The 16666-nt window shown below is 39.7% G+C and overlaps 1 protein-coding gene across 1 annotated transcript in view; it reads right to left on the bottom strand.

The window, feature by feature from the left end:
- The window catches only part of chrm2a (cholinergic receptor, muscarinic 2a), a 71499-nt gene that overhangs the window by 37236 nt on the left and 17597 nt on the right, over positions 1–16666 (bottom strand). The window contains exon 2 of the mRNA XM_063905783.1: positions 9641–9790. The gene's annotated coding sequence lies outside the window, so the exon portion shown is untranslated. The remainder of the gene's footprint in view (positions 1–9640; positions 9791–16666) is intronic.

Genomic DNA, 16666 nt, shown 5'->3' with positions numbered 1-16666 from the left:
GCTTCAATGGATAATAATTCTTGGATATACATTCCAATCATAAATAATAACAATCCCTGCTTTACTATTTTGCACAAGTGGGCAAGCTAGGAAATATGTTTGATTTTGATGAGATGACACTTTAACTGTGTTTATAAAACACAAGTTGGCAAGCAAAAAGAGTTCTGATTCCAAATATGACTGTTGACAGTTCTTTAACCCACTTATTGTCACCTCTCTTACGTGGGATACCATTGATTTTCATCTCGTATCATATATGTTGACATTTGATTTGCTGGACTGCAATGGGACCCCAGATCAAGTGCAAGCACTTCAAAGATATGGTAACGTATCTAAGCGTAATTGCTATGTTCTCTTGAGGTACATTTGTGGTGACTATAATATGTTTTATTATTTACTTTTACTGATAGGAAAAAATAATAATCTTTATGAGACTTAATAATATCCCCAGGGTTAGGGTTGGGGTTAGAATTATGCCTTATGATTTAAAAAAGTCAGCAATTTAAGGTCTGAGAAGTCATTTAGGACACATCTGGTTCTGTACGTTTTAACTGCTTTGAACCAAGCACATGCAATTGATTCCTAGTCCAGTTCTTCTGGCTGTCCTAATCATCATCCATCTAAAGTATTGATGGACAGCTGTGATTTAGTTGACCTGACAGTCTTCCAGGAAGTGATTTTCAGTTTTCAATTTGTTTTGAAAGCATTTTTCTTTGTTTTCCAATGTCATTCTTTTTTGGCTAAAAAACGTGATGCTGTGCTGAAGGAAAACTAATTCTGAAACTTAAATGTTAAAAGAACCAATGTTATATTTGCCACAAACAAACTAATTCATCATTAACGGGCCCATGTGGCACCTTTGAGGCCTCACTGAACACTAGGTTGCCACTTAGCTATCACTTGTGTTGCAGTCAGGCATTTTGTAATTTGGCTCATTTGAAGAAATGCAATCTATGTCTCGAAAGCTGAATAGTTCTATCCCTCAGTCAATGTCTAAGCCGTTTCATGAAAACGTGCACAAAATCAAGGCCATTTTGTTGCGGTAGACAGGTAAAAATATCCTGATGAGATACCCTCAAGGTTTTTAATCTCAAAATAGAAATCTCCAGTTTCTGTATTGCATGCATCCAAAGGAAAGAAATGAGCCTTATCTCCGAGGAAGGTGGCCATCCATCAACAATTTCTTTCAGTTTATCAGCCTGCCCAGTCGAAACGCACAACGATGTCATCCATTAATCAAATGCTGGCACCTCACATTCAGGATGGAGACATGAACCCTTTCTCTCTGCGTCATTTTGGCCATTTTCCCGCTTTCTGACTGCAGATTAAAACCCTTTCGCTGCTGTGCGCCAATATCAAACAGCTGGCGGATTGTGCTGGAGCCATGATGAAAGTGCATACACGGAATATCCAAAAAGCACCCTGTAAAGACTCTTGTACTGCAGCCACTTCATTACTGTTTTATTCTCAACAATGTGTTGCACCAGTGCTCTTAGATCAAGCCCCCTCGCAGAGAACAAAGTCAAAGACACTTTTACATGTACTGTGTGTCACTGTGCCTGGACCAATCTTGTCACCCAAAAAGCAGTAGGACAAGGAGATAAAACTTCTTGTGGTTAAGTCTTTGGTGAAGACTTTCCCACCGGCAACTAATTCATTCTGTTTAGAAATACCAGAGTGCATTGATGTGGTAAATCAAATCTCTCACAGGAAGGAGGGTTGTCATAAAATGAACATCTTGGACACTGTTGGCTCACTGAAACTCTCTACGGGGCGGTATTCATGTCAAAACATTAATCTAATGTTGGAAGCCAAAGGTTCTGACTATGTAGAGCAAAAATGTAAAATGTCTGCCACTGATGTAAGTGTCCTTTTAAGTCAAAACAAAGCCTGTATCTTTTCAAATCAACTCTTTCTACATAAATGTCAGGTATCCTCTTGTGTGTTCCCAAACAAATGTAGTCCTATTAAACTCCTGCCAAAGACACTCAAAATCCTGTTATGGACCATCTGCTATTCTGATGCTTTTAAACCCAATGAACAAACAAGAAAGTTGTTTTTGGAAGAAGTGGAAATCCCTAGATTATATTTCCAATGTCAATATTTTCTCAGAATAAGAAATCCTTGTTAGATCCTTGGATGTGTCACTGAATGAACGGTAGATAACCCCCAGCCAACGACCAAGATTAGGTTTTTTTATGAACATTTTGGTGTTATAAAATGGGTCTTCATATCTTCATTCTCTCTGAAGCGGCCTCTTTTGGAGGCCACATTTCTATGATTAATGTGACCTTTTATTGCCCAGCACTCCAGGCTATGAAGGATGACTGACACAAAAATGCGAAATTTCTTTTACTGAGATACAACCCTGTTCAATAAGGAACTTTAAACCTTTTGCACCAACAGTCAAAATCATGAGCAATGATAGCAGCATTGCAATTACAGGTGACTCTTACTCTCGCTCTCTCCCTCCCTCTCTCCATCCCTCTCACTCAGTCTATATTGCACAGAGCTGCCATCTTTAAAAAAAAGAAGAGAGAATTCACGCAGAAAATTGCATTTTTCGTTTTACCCACACACTGCCTGGCTGTAACATGTATGCAAATTTGTATGACCAATAACCGTTCCCAAGTTACTGACCTGGTGGGAATGCAAAACAGCTTGTAATAGAAAATGATGTACTGTATGTAATGTGTGTGCACTGAGAGGTAATACGTGGCTTTTTATGAGGGTATCTATTCTAATGATAATAGCAGTGATGAATGGTAATGATCTGAGCAGCCTTATCGTGTTCACACTGCTAATGTGGCAACAACCAGCCAGCATTTACGATGGTCCTTTACCCCCTGCAGCAAAACAGCAGACATAGATAATTCAATACCTTTTGTCATTACAGTACGATAAGAGTGCTGTTTCGATTGACACAAAGCTAATGTCCTTCCATGGTTTAAAATCACCCAGAATGTAGTATCTCTTTTGGAGTTAAATGAGCAGCTCCTAGGTGAGGCAATATTACAAGGACATTTCAATGGATGTGTCTTGTTGTGCTTCAGGTTTTATCAAGTCTTTCTGGATTTGAATTGTGTCTGAATGCACCAAGACTTCTCATAGCAGTGTAACATCATGCTTTCTCCACCAATAGCGGCCAGCCATTTCAACAACCTACAAGGTTGGGCAAACATAGGTCATTTTAATCACTTGAAAAAACATCAATTGCTGCCATTTGTTTCGTTGAGGCTATTCTCATACAACTGGAGAACATTCAAAGGATCATAAATCCTCTCTGTACCCATATGACCCATGTGGTTAACCTGCTGTGTTGGACTTTTCACTCTTGGATTACGGTTAAATTGTATCCCAGATTGGAATAACCTCTACTAAACAATCTATCCTGAAGCGCATCTCTCGGTAATGTGATGGTGTGTTGCATGGTCAGGTCTTTCCCCAGTTCTTCATTTAGGGGGCAAATCCATACAACATACATAATTCACGGTTTCGATACGGGCCACGTGGATAGATTTATCATCACGCACTAAATAAATGGTGGAGTGTGAATATATGTTTTGTTGGGAGGAGTCGTCATCAATCTCCATGGCTGAAGATAGCAGGATTTGGGAACATTTGTGATGTAGAATAGAATATAAATAATACAAATTCAGCAAGTTAAATGGATTTCATTGCAAGCCATAAGGTAACATGTTGTTATTAAGAGGATATTTGGAGATGTTCCCTTGCCTAGAATTCCCATAGGGCTAGTGAAAGACAGAACTGTAATCAATGACCTGGTTTCAGTAATTACTGTTTACTTTAGCTCATTATTCTCAGAGCCTTGATTAAGCAATAGTCCTTATATGAAGGATATGTGGCCTTAATTGGTGGTTGCCAGGATGCATATCTCCAGCTTGTGTTGTAATGCATATTGAGAGGAATGGAGTTCAGGAAGTGAGAGACAGCAGCTATTCTCGGCCCTACCTTTGAGTAATTCACATACTTTAATTATCCAACGAGTCAACATGTGACAAAAGATGAACAGCAGTCTTTCGTCCAGCAGAGCAAACACTGCACACATGCTTCACACTGCGGAAGACAATTGTTCATATGTTGACATTTACAACCTAATTAAAACCAAGAATGGAGATGATCAATGCAGGGTCAGATGCTCATTACATGCAGGTCGTCACACATAAAAACATACACGTAATACAAGTATTTGCACAGACAACGATAAGATCCTACACGCCGTTTAGCTTCTTTACACACATTTAGCCGAGTATCGCTAATCCTGCCCGCCTGGCAAAACCTGTTCATTTGAATCACTGAAATCCTGAGATGATTAAAATGTATTACCGTGTCAGAGAAACACATACTTGTGATATTAAAGATGTATGTATGCACATAAATTCCCAAATGCCTCCTGTGTTGTGATTAGGAGCCGTGAGAAACATGTAGGTAAAAAAAAAACATTACCAAAGATGGAATCAGCACAATAATGTTGTAGGAATACATTTGCACATTATTGGATTATGTGTTTACGGTGAACAAAGCTACCCTAGGCTGAATAGAGTGGGCTGTCACATCTAACTTATCTAGTAAGAACATACCTCTCAGCCAGTTTCCATCTCGCTTGCGTTAGTGACTGAGCTCTGGTCTGCAGGTTGAAGGACTTTTTCATACAAAGAGCAGAAACACAATGTGCTTATTTGTGTTTTCCTCCATTAAGACATCAAACTGAAGTCTAGAAGACAAAACACTGCAATTAAGCTGATTGAAATAGCTGTATTAACAGTGCACCAATCTCCTTTTCAATAATTCAGTGACTACATTAGAACACACCTGAAGCATTCCCCAAGCTCCATTCATTATAACGTCCTTCGAGTCCTTCCTTACGAAAAACAATACCATCTAGACCTCGAAATTCACTTAGTCCCCATCCCCCCCTCACACATAACCAAGTGCATGCTGTGATGATGCGCCATGCTGTGTTTGCTTGTGCAGAACCTGGTGTTATGAACCTCACTGAATGCTGAACAAAGACAAAAGATCCATGTATACCAGCTCCCCAGTTTCTTCTTACTATCACATTTTCATTATTAACACAATATTAGGTGGGGGCCCAAAATGTGGTCTTTTGATTAAATGCTCTAATTCAAAAACTAATAAGAAAATAATCAAGATAAAGCACTAAGCTTAATCACAGGAAATGATTTTACCATATATAGAACAACATGTGTCCTTCCATGTGATTTCTGGTTTTTATTTCCATGGGTAATGGCTATGCAGCACATGGAACCAAAAAACCTGCAGGCAACACACAGATAGGGGAACACTGGGATGGAAGAAACAGAGATCACCAAAGCATGTCATTTTTTTCCCCTCCATTTGACTACTCCATCCTTTCATTCACTTATTAAATTGTGTGCTTTTCCCTTTAATCAAACAAACCATGGTCTTTATATTTTGAGTTCTTGAGTTGTGCAGGTCTTTCCTCCTCTAGTCTTGCCTCACCGCAATTTTCCTCCTCGTTCTCACTCCTACTCAGATTGCGAGTGCACCCATATCTCGATTAGACCTCTAAAGACGCCTGTGCAATTTCCGGGAAGATTATGGTGATGGATTTATACAATATCAATCAGAGAAAATGTGGGCCTTTAAATAGCCCTCAACTATTGCCAAGAGATGTTTTTGAGGAATGGTCAGAGAGCCCTACCAGAAACAAGGGTGATGTAAACGTTTTCAATTATGCTTCGGCATGCTTTGGAACGTTTCTCTAAGCTTCCCTTAATGTTGTCCTCAAGTGTTTTTTCTATAAGAACTTCCTGGTCTAAATACATTTGTTTTGCTGTCATTAAAAAACAGACTACAGAAAAGTGCAGGGCATCTGACAGCAGCCAGTTCGGATGAAGATAAGCAATTCTCTGGTGACTCTAACGCGACTAGTACCTTCAACAGGCGGCTCTGAATGAGGTCACATTCCTCTGACCTCGGGGCATTATTACCCTGTAATCACCTGTAAGCTTTGCATGGCTACATTTGTTATTTCTCGCTGACAGCCGAATGTTAGAAGAAAGCAATTTTACCTGATGGATGATCATAAGAGGGAGGAGAGGCTATATCAGCTTCTTGCCTTGCCGGTGAATTATGCACAATAAAATCCCATATGTGCCTGAACAGGCTATACCCGCCGTCTCAGATATACTACCAGTCTACGTGCTTTACATGCTGGGTTATTATAGCTTGGACTTTTATCAGAATGTGCATGAGGCCTATTGATTACCATAGCATTTATTTGTCTTATTAAATCAAGCAGGCTGTCAGTCCCTACATTACCACAGTGCTATGAAAAATGGTTGACTAATTTTCAGGCGGTATAGCTCGGGCGACTGATTCATAGGTCTCATGCCATTCATGATCATAAGAATCAATCGGCGCTGCTCCTTTGGTCCACACTTCATCTGTTGGCGGCAATAGGCATAACATGTCAAAGTGGGCCTCCTCAATCTTGTCACTTTAAGTGCAATCAATACTTCTTCCCCCCCGACTGTATACACCAACCCTCTCCTCACACTAGGCTGAATACTTCAATCAATATCTGACTGAAGGCTAAAAACATCTGCAGAAGCAACAACAAAAAGCCAGGCAGAATTAAATGCTTTGCAATATACCGAAGACCACAACACTCTGCAGGAACGAAAACAGTTGGAAACATAAAAATGAAATGGAATTCTCAAGTCGACAAATAACATGTTTGTGTGGTGACGGTGATTCGAATTTCAACACAATTATTTTCTCTCCAAACACGTGCATGATTGAGCTCGTATAACTTCAGCTCAGTGAATTAAGCAATCACCGCTCAATTAGTGATCCGATCCAATCTGCAGAAGAGAAAGCTTTTCATGTTAAAATACAGATTTTGCCACCGGGTTTTCCACTGTGAGTGTGTTGTCCCCAGAGCCGCATTCATCATCGCGGACAATTCTCAATGCATGGCCCGCCGTCGGCTTTGAGACAGCTCCAATCCATAAATGCAAGCCTCTGGCCAGCGTAACTGTAAATTAGTCTGCCTTAAAAATTCTCTGAGCCCAGGGAGAGGTTTGATGTGAGCATCTAAGGTGCTTGGCCTTGGAAACGATTGTATTAATTGCCTGGAGGATTATGGGACATATACCTCCACTCCCTCATGCATATTTGACACTTCTAGCAGCGCTCTCAAGCCCCAGTTGCAGCTAATGGATGATGTTCCGCACTGTGTTGCATATGTATAAGCTAAAAAGTTATGAGTTGGTTTGCCGCATTCCCTGTGCATGCCTATCTGTCTGAGCATGTGTGTCGGCTCTGTTATCTTGAGCCAGCCAGGGTTAGTGTTGGTCTGGGTGGCCGGGTTGCCGGTTCCTAATTGGTGCAACTGCTCCCACTACTCTTGCCCTCAAAGGCTGGCGCTGCACCCTCCTGTTAATCTGTGCCAGGGATTTGGCTGGCTTGACACAACACTGACCTGACAGTCCTTTGGGGCGAGCGCAAACAAACACAAAGAAAAAAAAAATGTAGACGGATGAATATGCAGCCACTTAGGCACGCATACACAAATGGAATGAACTCAGATGCAAATGAGAGCATCAGATATGCAGTTAGACAGACAAATGTACACAGACGTCTACACACACACACACACACACACACACACACACACACACACACACACACACACACACACACACACACACACACACACACACACACACACACACACACACACACACGTGATATGAAAGAGCTGCAACTCCATTTGAGATATGGTTCTGGACAGCATCTCTATGATGAGGAGGGAGAGCTCTTGACAGTGTTTTGGTGGAACAGCATCAAACAGTAGTGTGGTGTGTGTGTGTGTGTGTGTGTGTGTGTGTGTGTGTGTGTGTGTGTGTGTGTGTGTGTGTGTGTGTGTGTGTGTGTGTGTGTGTGTGTGTGTGTGTGTGTGTGAGTGTGTGTGTGTGTGTGTGTGTCTGCTGATTACGTCCACGCACATTCCCACAGAGTGAAGTGAGGTTGTTGATATCAAGTGCTCGCCGATGATATACATGATGTTCTTTTTGTCTGCAGGGACACCACTGACACATGATCTGATGTCCTTTGAAACTTGTGACGCAATCGCTTGGTTTCCCACTGTACATCTTTGAACTGAGGCATATGAAACAATTTGAATTGGGAAAGACGATTTTCACCAATAAAATATTCTATTGTAGTTGCAGTGCACTCATGTTCAGACAGATAAACAAGAATACATTAAGCAAGTGTATAGTCAACAGCCATGTCAGCTCTTCTTCTTCGGTACTAGGACACAGTGGTGTTTGCTTGTATCGGCATGCTAATATGCTAACAATGACGGTGATAATAATGTTAAGTATAATGCTCCTCAGTTTAGCTTGCTAACATTTGGTAATTAGGACTCAACACAAAGACAGAGTCTGAAGGGGATACATTTAGTTTTGCAGGTTAGGTCATAAAACACGGTATTGGACATTAGAGGACCAAAGTGGTGGACCAACAGACAGACTGAAGGACATACAATGCAATCTTTATGCCATATTTCTTTGCCGTATTTTAAAGCCCGCTCAATTTTGCTTTTCACTTGGTCCTCTCCTAAAAAGAATTGACATAATCTGAAACACAAAGCTATTGTTTATGAAAATTGTATGTGTTGTGGAGTTTAAGCAGTGTGAACGGTATTGTTTTCCAGTCCACCATTTTAACATATATGGATAGATTGGATTCAAACTTGGGGTAGCTATTGACGGTAGATTTAGGGACTTCAAAATCTATCCATGAACTTACCTGAGAAGATGTGAAATTCACTCAGGCAATCAGCCCAACCCACCTCTTGCTTCAAAGCACCTTGAGACTAATCACTTCACTTTTCTTTGATAAAGGTCTTAGTATTATTGTAGCACAATACATACAGTGTGTGAGGATTCACAACTCGACTCTTAAGTAAGATGACAAACGGACGGACAAAACTTCCTTTGTATCTATTGATGTAGACTAGCTCTTGAAACTCCTTTAACATGTTACACAAATGTCAAGTGCACATTCTGTAAAAATGGTTCAACAACCATTAGCTGCACAACATTGTAGGTAGCTCTTCAAAGAATATCAGATATATTTGATGTGCACTGCCCATTCAACAAATTACCTTTATGCATAATGAACACATCTTTAAGTATGATGAATAAATTTGAGTCTGAGTTTGAATAAATTATACAGAGTATATATGCTACCTGCCAGGTTTGGTGAAGTGGTTCTGCCTAGAGGAGGTATAAGATATGTAAATAGGTCATTTGTGTAAATACATTTCAGGCTTGTCAATTAAATTCATTGTGAGCACTGACCTACAGCAGGTTAAAACGTATGTCAAGATAGACATGGATCTTTTTAAATGAAATTAAATGTCAATTTGTTCACCATGTTGGCAGAGGGTGAGTGAGATACCTTACTATAATATTTGAACAGAGGCTGCATAATTTGGTAATGAGTCGTTGGGAAATAGGAGCTGAGGATGAGTTGCTCTTGTGCGGTTTGACTTGGTGTGAGTGTCATGAGTAAACACTCAACAGCTAACACTCCGGTGTTAGAGTGTGTTGGTACTTACAGCGGGTGTTAAGCGCTCCGTTGGGCTTTCTCGCACTTGGATGGCATACTCAGAGAGTGTGTGTTCAATGTAGCACCAGAGTGGCTCTGTTTGATAGAAGGAAGCGATGGGAGGGTCTGGCTCCAGCTTCATGGTTAATAGCCATGGCCACTGTTGAAAAAAGAAAAAAGTATGAACAACAGGATTCAAATGACCCCCAAAACCTGTTGCCAACACTTTATTAATCATTCAAACATTGTATTCACTGACAGGACTTTTGAATGTTCATTACCAAAGGCTTAAAAATGAAAAATTGGATACATTGGAAGCATTGTGGTTAGGTTTAGGGTTAGGGTTAGGGTCAGGGTTAGGGTTAGGGTTATGGAAAAACAACTAATGTTATGAGGAAATATATAAAATATCACTTTTATGTTCATTAAATATGGGTTACATTTAACTTGACAAAAAAAGTGTTTAGAACAAGTTTAACGAGTGGTTTTGCCAGTAAGCTAAACGTCTTCTTGTCGATATAGCGTATCATGACACAATTGAACAAAGATTGTAGTATTTTACTCAAAATGAAAGAGGCACATCACTTTCTGCATGATCGGCAATCATGCAGAGCAGAATTATCCACTGTGTTGACGAAGGGTTTCTTTAATCGTCATTCATGATCAGAAGTGTTGCTGTTCACGGGTAATACTGCTACAGAGAGCTGGCCGGGGATTTAAGTCTCAGTCCTCACTATGTAAATTATACAGTCCTCAATGAATCAACCTGATGAACCTGTACACTCCCACTATACTTAATGTGCACATTCTGCGCCACAATGAAGGAAAATGATGGTGTCTCTGACCGTCTCCAATGTAAATGACTGTGGCCTAAGTTCACTACATGTGTGCAGTAACAGCCCTCTAAGACCATTATCCCAGAGTGCTGCAGCAAATCTCACTCATATTTCCAGACGAGCGTCTAACAGGCACACCTCGTGTTTAAATGCAAATTTCAAAAGAGAACCTTGCAGGAAACAAAGCAGTTTAGAGATCTGTTAACCCAAGCCTTGCACGCTTATTAAAAACAACTCTTAACAAGTCTCTGTTTATGTCTTTAACAAATGAAGAGCAAAAACTAAGCAATGTCACCTGCTTTTGAACTGCAGGCAGAGAAATAACTTGAGTTGAAGAGGTTGAGGGAGAGACAGGGACGGACAATACGGGGATTAACCCTGAGGCTACAGTGTTTAGTACACTTAGCAGTCTGTGCTGCTGACGAGATGTAGTGTGATGATAACAAACTTCTGTTTATAGCATATCACGGCATGGACACATTAGCCATTACTGTCTGCAGCATGACATTCACTGTTATGACTGATCACAGAACAAAAGACAGTGGAGGAAACGCAGATGCCTCCAATATTGAAACCAGACGGCTGCCTTAAAGAAATGTGGGTTGTTTGGGCAAAATGCAAACACCAGCAGGGCTTTATTGAGTAAAGAATTTGGGGAAAGCTGGAGGCTAGAACATGTTGAGGCAGTACGACGCGTCACAGAAGTCTCACATTGTTAGACAATACATTGTCCAAATGATTTCCCCATGGTGAAAATCTGCTTAATGATCTCTGGTGCTCTAATTCATCTATTATGCTAATAGAAAATGCTGTTAGTCTGTTAAGACATTGCATAGACATAAGTGTTCTTCAATGCTCGCTCATCATGTCGAATGAGGATTTGAAGGAAGGAATTCTGTCGCATTAAAAGATGATGGAAATTATTCATAAAATTGTCAGATGATGATAAGGGTTTAAAATATAAAATAGGCAGCCTTAGAAAGGGATTGCAATCTCCCTCATAGTTAATTCCCCCATGAACAAATCGGCAAATTCTGAATAAATGTGCACTAAGGATTAAAATATTAAAATGACATATAATGCATACTGATTGGCTGTACCCTAAGATAAGTTTTATGCCGCTCCAAGAAGTGGACATACTGTATATACTGTATGTGTCACATCGAAACTGTCCGTTAAAGAATAGTACTGTTCTCCCGGGGCACTGCCTGACCTGGGGCTGTCTTTATCCACAATCTATCCTCTTAATCCCCAAATAATTACCTCAACCTCTGGGGAGGAAGGGGAACTCTTATTAAATAAAGTGACTGACCTGTACAGCAGAATGTCATCACTGAGGAGCACTAAAAGTGCTTGTTGAATTGCTCACACACTTTGCTGACCATGAAACCCTGAAATGTGTCTAAGCCCTGTAAAAGTATACCAGTTAACCTTATAACTTGATGGCTGAGAGATAATTTCCAGTTAGTTAGCGGATGTTTAGCTCCAGTTCTTCTTCTGTAATGTTATCAAATAATGAAACGTACATTTTCTGTGGGTTCTCCAATCTGTATTTAATTTATCCTGGTGTTTCCACGCCCGTTTTCATACCTGGTGTTTCGATTTCTTCACAATACATAATACATGAGATGCTTTAACTTGCTTGGCTTCTTTTAAATCTGACATTCTGTAGATGTGTGTGTTAGAACAAACCAGACTGATCTCCCAGATTTATGCAGGATTTAGCTGGAATAGTTAAGTAACGTCTCTTTTTTTAATCTCTCTTTGATATCGGTGCTCATAAATGCTTTTTTTAATGGCAGCTTGACTCTGTATTTGATCGCTGACTGTCATTTTCAGTTAATGTTCACAACATTGGCAAACCGTGGGGGATGAAGGCTGTAAAACACTCTGGTAACAGATCTTTAAATTGATCGTGCATCAGCATCAGTGAGTAATAACGATGGAGCATCTGGGAAGATAACAACTATGCTCCTTAAGGGACATTTTGCCCATTTCATCTGTTCAGTATTTGTTCAGTAATTCAGTAAAATTATGTGATTTCAGCGACTTTGCTGTGAAAAATTGCTTCTTTTTTTGTATTACGTAATGTTACATTAAGTCAGCAGATGAACCGACTGAAGCTTCAGCCATTTTAAAATGATCTAAATGTCCATGCTGTTATTATGAATATGGTTCACTGTGGGTTACCTCAATATCCAGTATCAATACAGTGAAATCCCATTAATGCAGGTTACTGAAAATGAGAAAAAGGTGCTGGCCAAGCTAGATTTGATATCCACAGAGATGAAACCATTCATATCCCACTTTTATATATGACAACTTCCCCTCAAAATACCCCTCTGTGAAATTACTTTTTTATGTCTGATGACATCTGCATCTCCCCGAGATCTTCATAAGAGTGCTGTTGTTAAGCGTCTTATAACAAAAACATGTGCACCCAGCTCAGAACTGTCAGAAGCACTTTGGAAAACCCTCATTGAAAGCATAAGCAATAAAACAAGCCCTCCAGTCTTTCCATTTTTAAATACTCCGAAGGGAAAGCCTGTAATGCAATTTCCTAGTACTCGGTGTCCCCAGACTGCTACTGCCGGGGCCTTTCTTTCAAGTGTGGGCTGCTGCTTTATTGCAACATCAGCATTATGATGGTGAGGAGGGAGGGGTTGCTTCTTCAAGTCTGAACCTGGTCATAGATCTCAGCGGACATATACGCTATCTCTTCATTATCTGCTCTCAGCCCACATCCCAGCACGGGGGCATGTGTCTGGATAAAAAGCCTTGATTATGTAACTGTCTGGCTGCCTGTTTATACGCTGATGCATCAATCTTCCACTCACTCTGCACCTCTTGGAAATATCCGGACTTCCAATATACATGATAGATGTATGCCTGGTCTGCTGATAAATGTTGTTTAATTGCCTGCTCTGATCAATCAGGAATAACAATTCACTAAACATGCATGGACAAGCCCCAGCATTTATTGAATCTGTGACTAATGTAGACATCACTCTTCTTTCAGTGGGTGGATGTTTCTTCACCTGCGTACTTAGCCAAATGTTTGAGCTGGAGGGAAAAGCAAAGCTGGAGAAACACAGATGTCCATGGCTCTGGGTGCTGCTTAGATGAATGCAAATCCCAAACCAAACAAAGAGAGTGATTAGTGGATCTGTTTAACCTCAGGGCAGAACGATCCCGTTATTAGACCAGAGAGTTTACTTAGCTTTGTGCAATGCCGTCTGCCATCCTCCAGTCTTTTCTCTCTGCAGTGCGTCCTGACACAGTGCGACTAACGGCGCTAATTAGGGACAGCATCAAATCTTTTTTTCATCCGTGCCAATCACTCTGGTAGATCTAAACTGTAGTACATTTACTCGTGTACTGCGCTTGAGTACAAACCTGGGGCATTTGTACCATTTAGCACCAATTGACTTGTTGCTGACATAGTGTTCTAAAACGATGTAATAGTGACAACTTTTTCTTTACCACTTTTGAATGTCAAAAATGTTTTCTTTAATGATATACATTTCTCAATTTGTTTCTTCACTGAATGTTCTAGTATGTTGCTTTATCAATAACCATTCTACACTGCATATTTGTTTTAAAGGTCCCCTATTATGCAAAATGCAGTTTTTGATTTATTTTATATATAAATATGTGTATTTATGTATGTAAGGAGACTCACAAAGTGTCAGAAAATACAACCCTCTCTCTTTTCCTCCTTACCCACATCTCTAAAAACGGGGGTACAAATGAGCTGTTCCAGATTTGCTTTGGTTATGACGTCATATCGGAAATGTGGACTGGCTTTACATTGAACTCCTGAGTGACACGTCCCAACCTATCGTCCGCAATATACAGTCGCTAGCTGAATCCCGTCGCGCAGCACCTCTGTGTGTTCAGCAGGATGTCTGCCGGAGGGACTTAGAGTTGGATCTGTTTGGTATTTTGAGCAAAACACTTCACAGACACGTTTTGTATAGATATTGCCCTACAATATATTGTTGAATTATAGCATAATAGGAGACCTTTAATTTCTCCTTCCTTATTCTATCTTCTACTTTTTTCCAAGAGTAAATGATATATTAATGAATTTGAAGCTTCACTGCACATGAGTTTTTCCACCAGTCTGCAACCAGACGTTTAACCTGACAAGCAAATAAGTCTGTTTGATGTTGTAACAACATTGCAACATGTTGGATTTTGTTTTCTGAATGGATGCTCCTCTTTGTTGAACAAATGCGTGTTCATTGTGTAAGGCTGTCACTAAGCGAAAATGAAGAACAGATACAGCTAGTAACATGGTTTGTTTGTAGAACCCTTTGTGCTCTTAACAAGCATGCAGATTCAAGATCAGAATCTGCAGATGGAAAAAGTACTTGCTTTAGAGAAATGTTTGTGTGTTAAATCACTTTAATATTACAAATAAATCTGAGATTTAAAATGGAACAGAAACTTGTTTAAACTTCAGGAAACTGTTTACTTTACTTTTTACAGAGCATAAGAAGTCAGATTTAACCCAACCACCTGCATTCTGCCTTTCAAATCCATGCTATTGAAAGATGTGCTTTTACACTGCTCATCTCTTCTTCAGTGCAAACCACTTCCTTGGAAAAGCTTAGAATTTTACAAAAGGTCGAACAAACATTGGGGCATGTAGTTCAGGGCGTTAAAGTTCGAGGTTATCTTTGCACATTACAGCCAATCTGAAGCTCCAAATAACCCCTCACAAGAAGATTAGATGAAATTCCACTTGGTTTTGATTCTAAAATGATCTTGATGGCAACTGTCTGAACCTTTTTATACAATGCCATTGGGGATTTTAATCACACATGTCAGGCGCTGCATTTCAAAGCCCCAGTCAAGAGGTTGAATTGAGAGAATCACATGGCAGCTTTGTATGAGACTTCAATGGCTTCATTTCACTGTTCAAGATAGAGGTGAAGTAGCATGGCATTCTGCTAGGACTGCAATTAATTTCACAATGGACACATTTTTAAGGGAAGACGTACTTAAATTATATATTCCTCAAACACCGGGGAATATTTCAGCAAAGAATAGCACAGAAATGTGGGTTAAGTCAACATTAATGGAAATTATTTGCTCTACTCTCAACATTTTGTTAGTGTCATTTCTTTTGTGAGTTTTTACATCCTTCTTTCACAAACTGGCATTCATTTGTGGGATGTTTTTTGGTTTAAAGGACAGCTGAGAGTACATTTAAACTACTCTTGATCACCATAATATCCTGTTGGAGGATTAAGAGTAACACTTTGGAGAAAATATAAACTTGAGCAGCTTTTCAAATCAAGCCTATTAATCCCTTATCGGACAGCAGTGTGGGGTATTGCAGAGACGTGTGTATTTTCTGAATTTGCATGTAATCAGCCTGCATTTATCATCAAATCCATTATTTTGAGGTAATGTGGACATTTCTGTATATGAAGTGCTGCAGGGAGCCACTCCAGATCCCATGCTGTGTTGTTTCTTTTAAATTATTTACTGCTTCATCCCAAGGGGCAAAACGCCAGCACGGTGTTTACACGTGAACAGTAACAGTAGTTTTTGCACACTTCCTCTTGTACTGGCGTGAACAAGGAAATATTCATGTTAAGCCAAATCCAGAGACAGAATCAGCCTGACCAAAGAGATGTGGGGCGTCAGGATTGAAATTAAACGTCTGTTTTGCCTCGAAGCAAACTTGCTTCACTAAGTCCGAAAGATGAGAGGGTAGTACTGTTTTATATTAAGCTAGTCAGCCTTTGCGAGAATTTGGCAGTTTTTATTTTATTTAGTCTACAGATTTGTATCTCATTGTCAACATATGTATATATTTTACTTTTAAGTTTGCTTTTATTTTCTAATCTTTTTATATTCACGTTTTGTATAATGCCTTGTTTTAACAGGCTGCTGTTTCAAAGACATTTTCCAATTTGGGATCAATTAAGTAAATCTTATATTTATCTTTCTTTAGTTACAAAGAATCACAAATCAAATTCTTGAGATGTCGTTTCAACCACAAATAACAACAAGGGAAAATAAAACAAGAAAACATTGCTTTAGCTAAGGCTAGCCAATGCTATGTCAACAGCTAGGTGATACAGTTTGTCAATTCAAGAAGGAGATGTTAAGTTTGATTATCTAAATTAGTTTTTGTCATGTCTTTGTTTTGTATCGTGCCTTTCTGTTTTAATTTGAAAAGA

Source organism: Eleginops maclovinus, chromosome 17 (assembly GCF_036324505.1).
Source record: "Eleginops maclovinus isolate JMC-PN-2008 ecotype Puerto Natales chromosome 17, JC_Emac_rtc_rv5, whole genome shotgun sequence".
Taxonomy (NCBI): domain Eukaryota; kingdom Metazoa; phylum Chordata; class Actinopteri; order Perciformes; family Eleginopidae; genus Eleginops; species Eleginops maclovinus.
The sequence above is the reverse complement of the archived record's forward strand: the minus strand, read 5'-3'. Positions and strand labels throughout refer to the sequence as shown.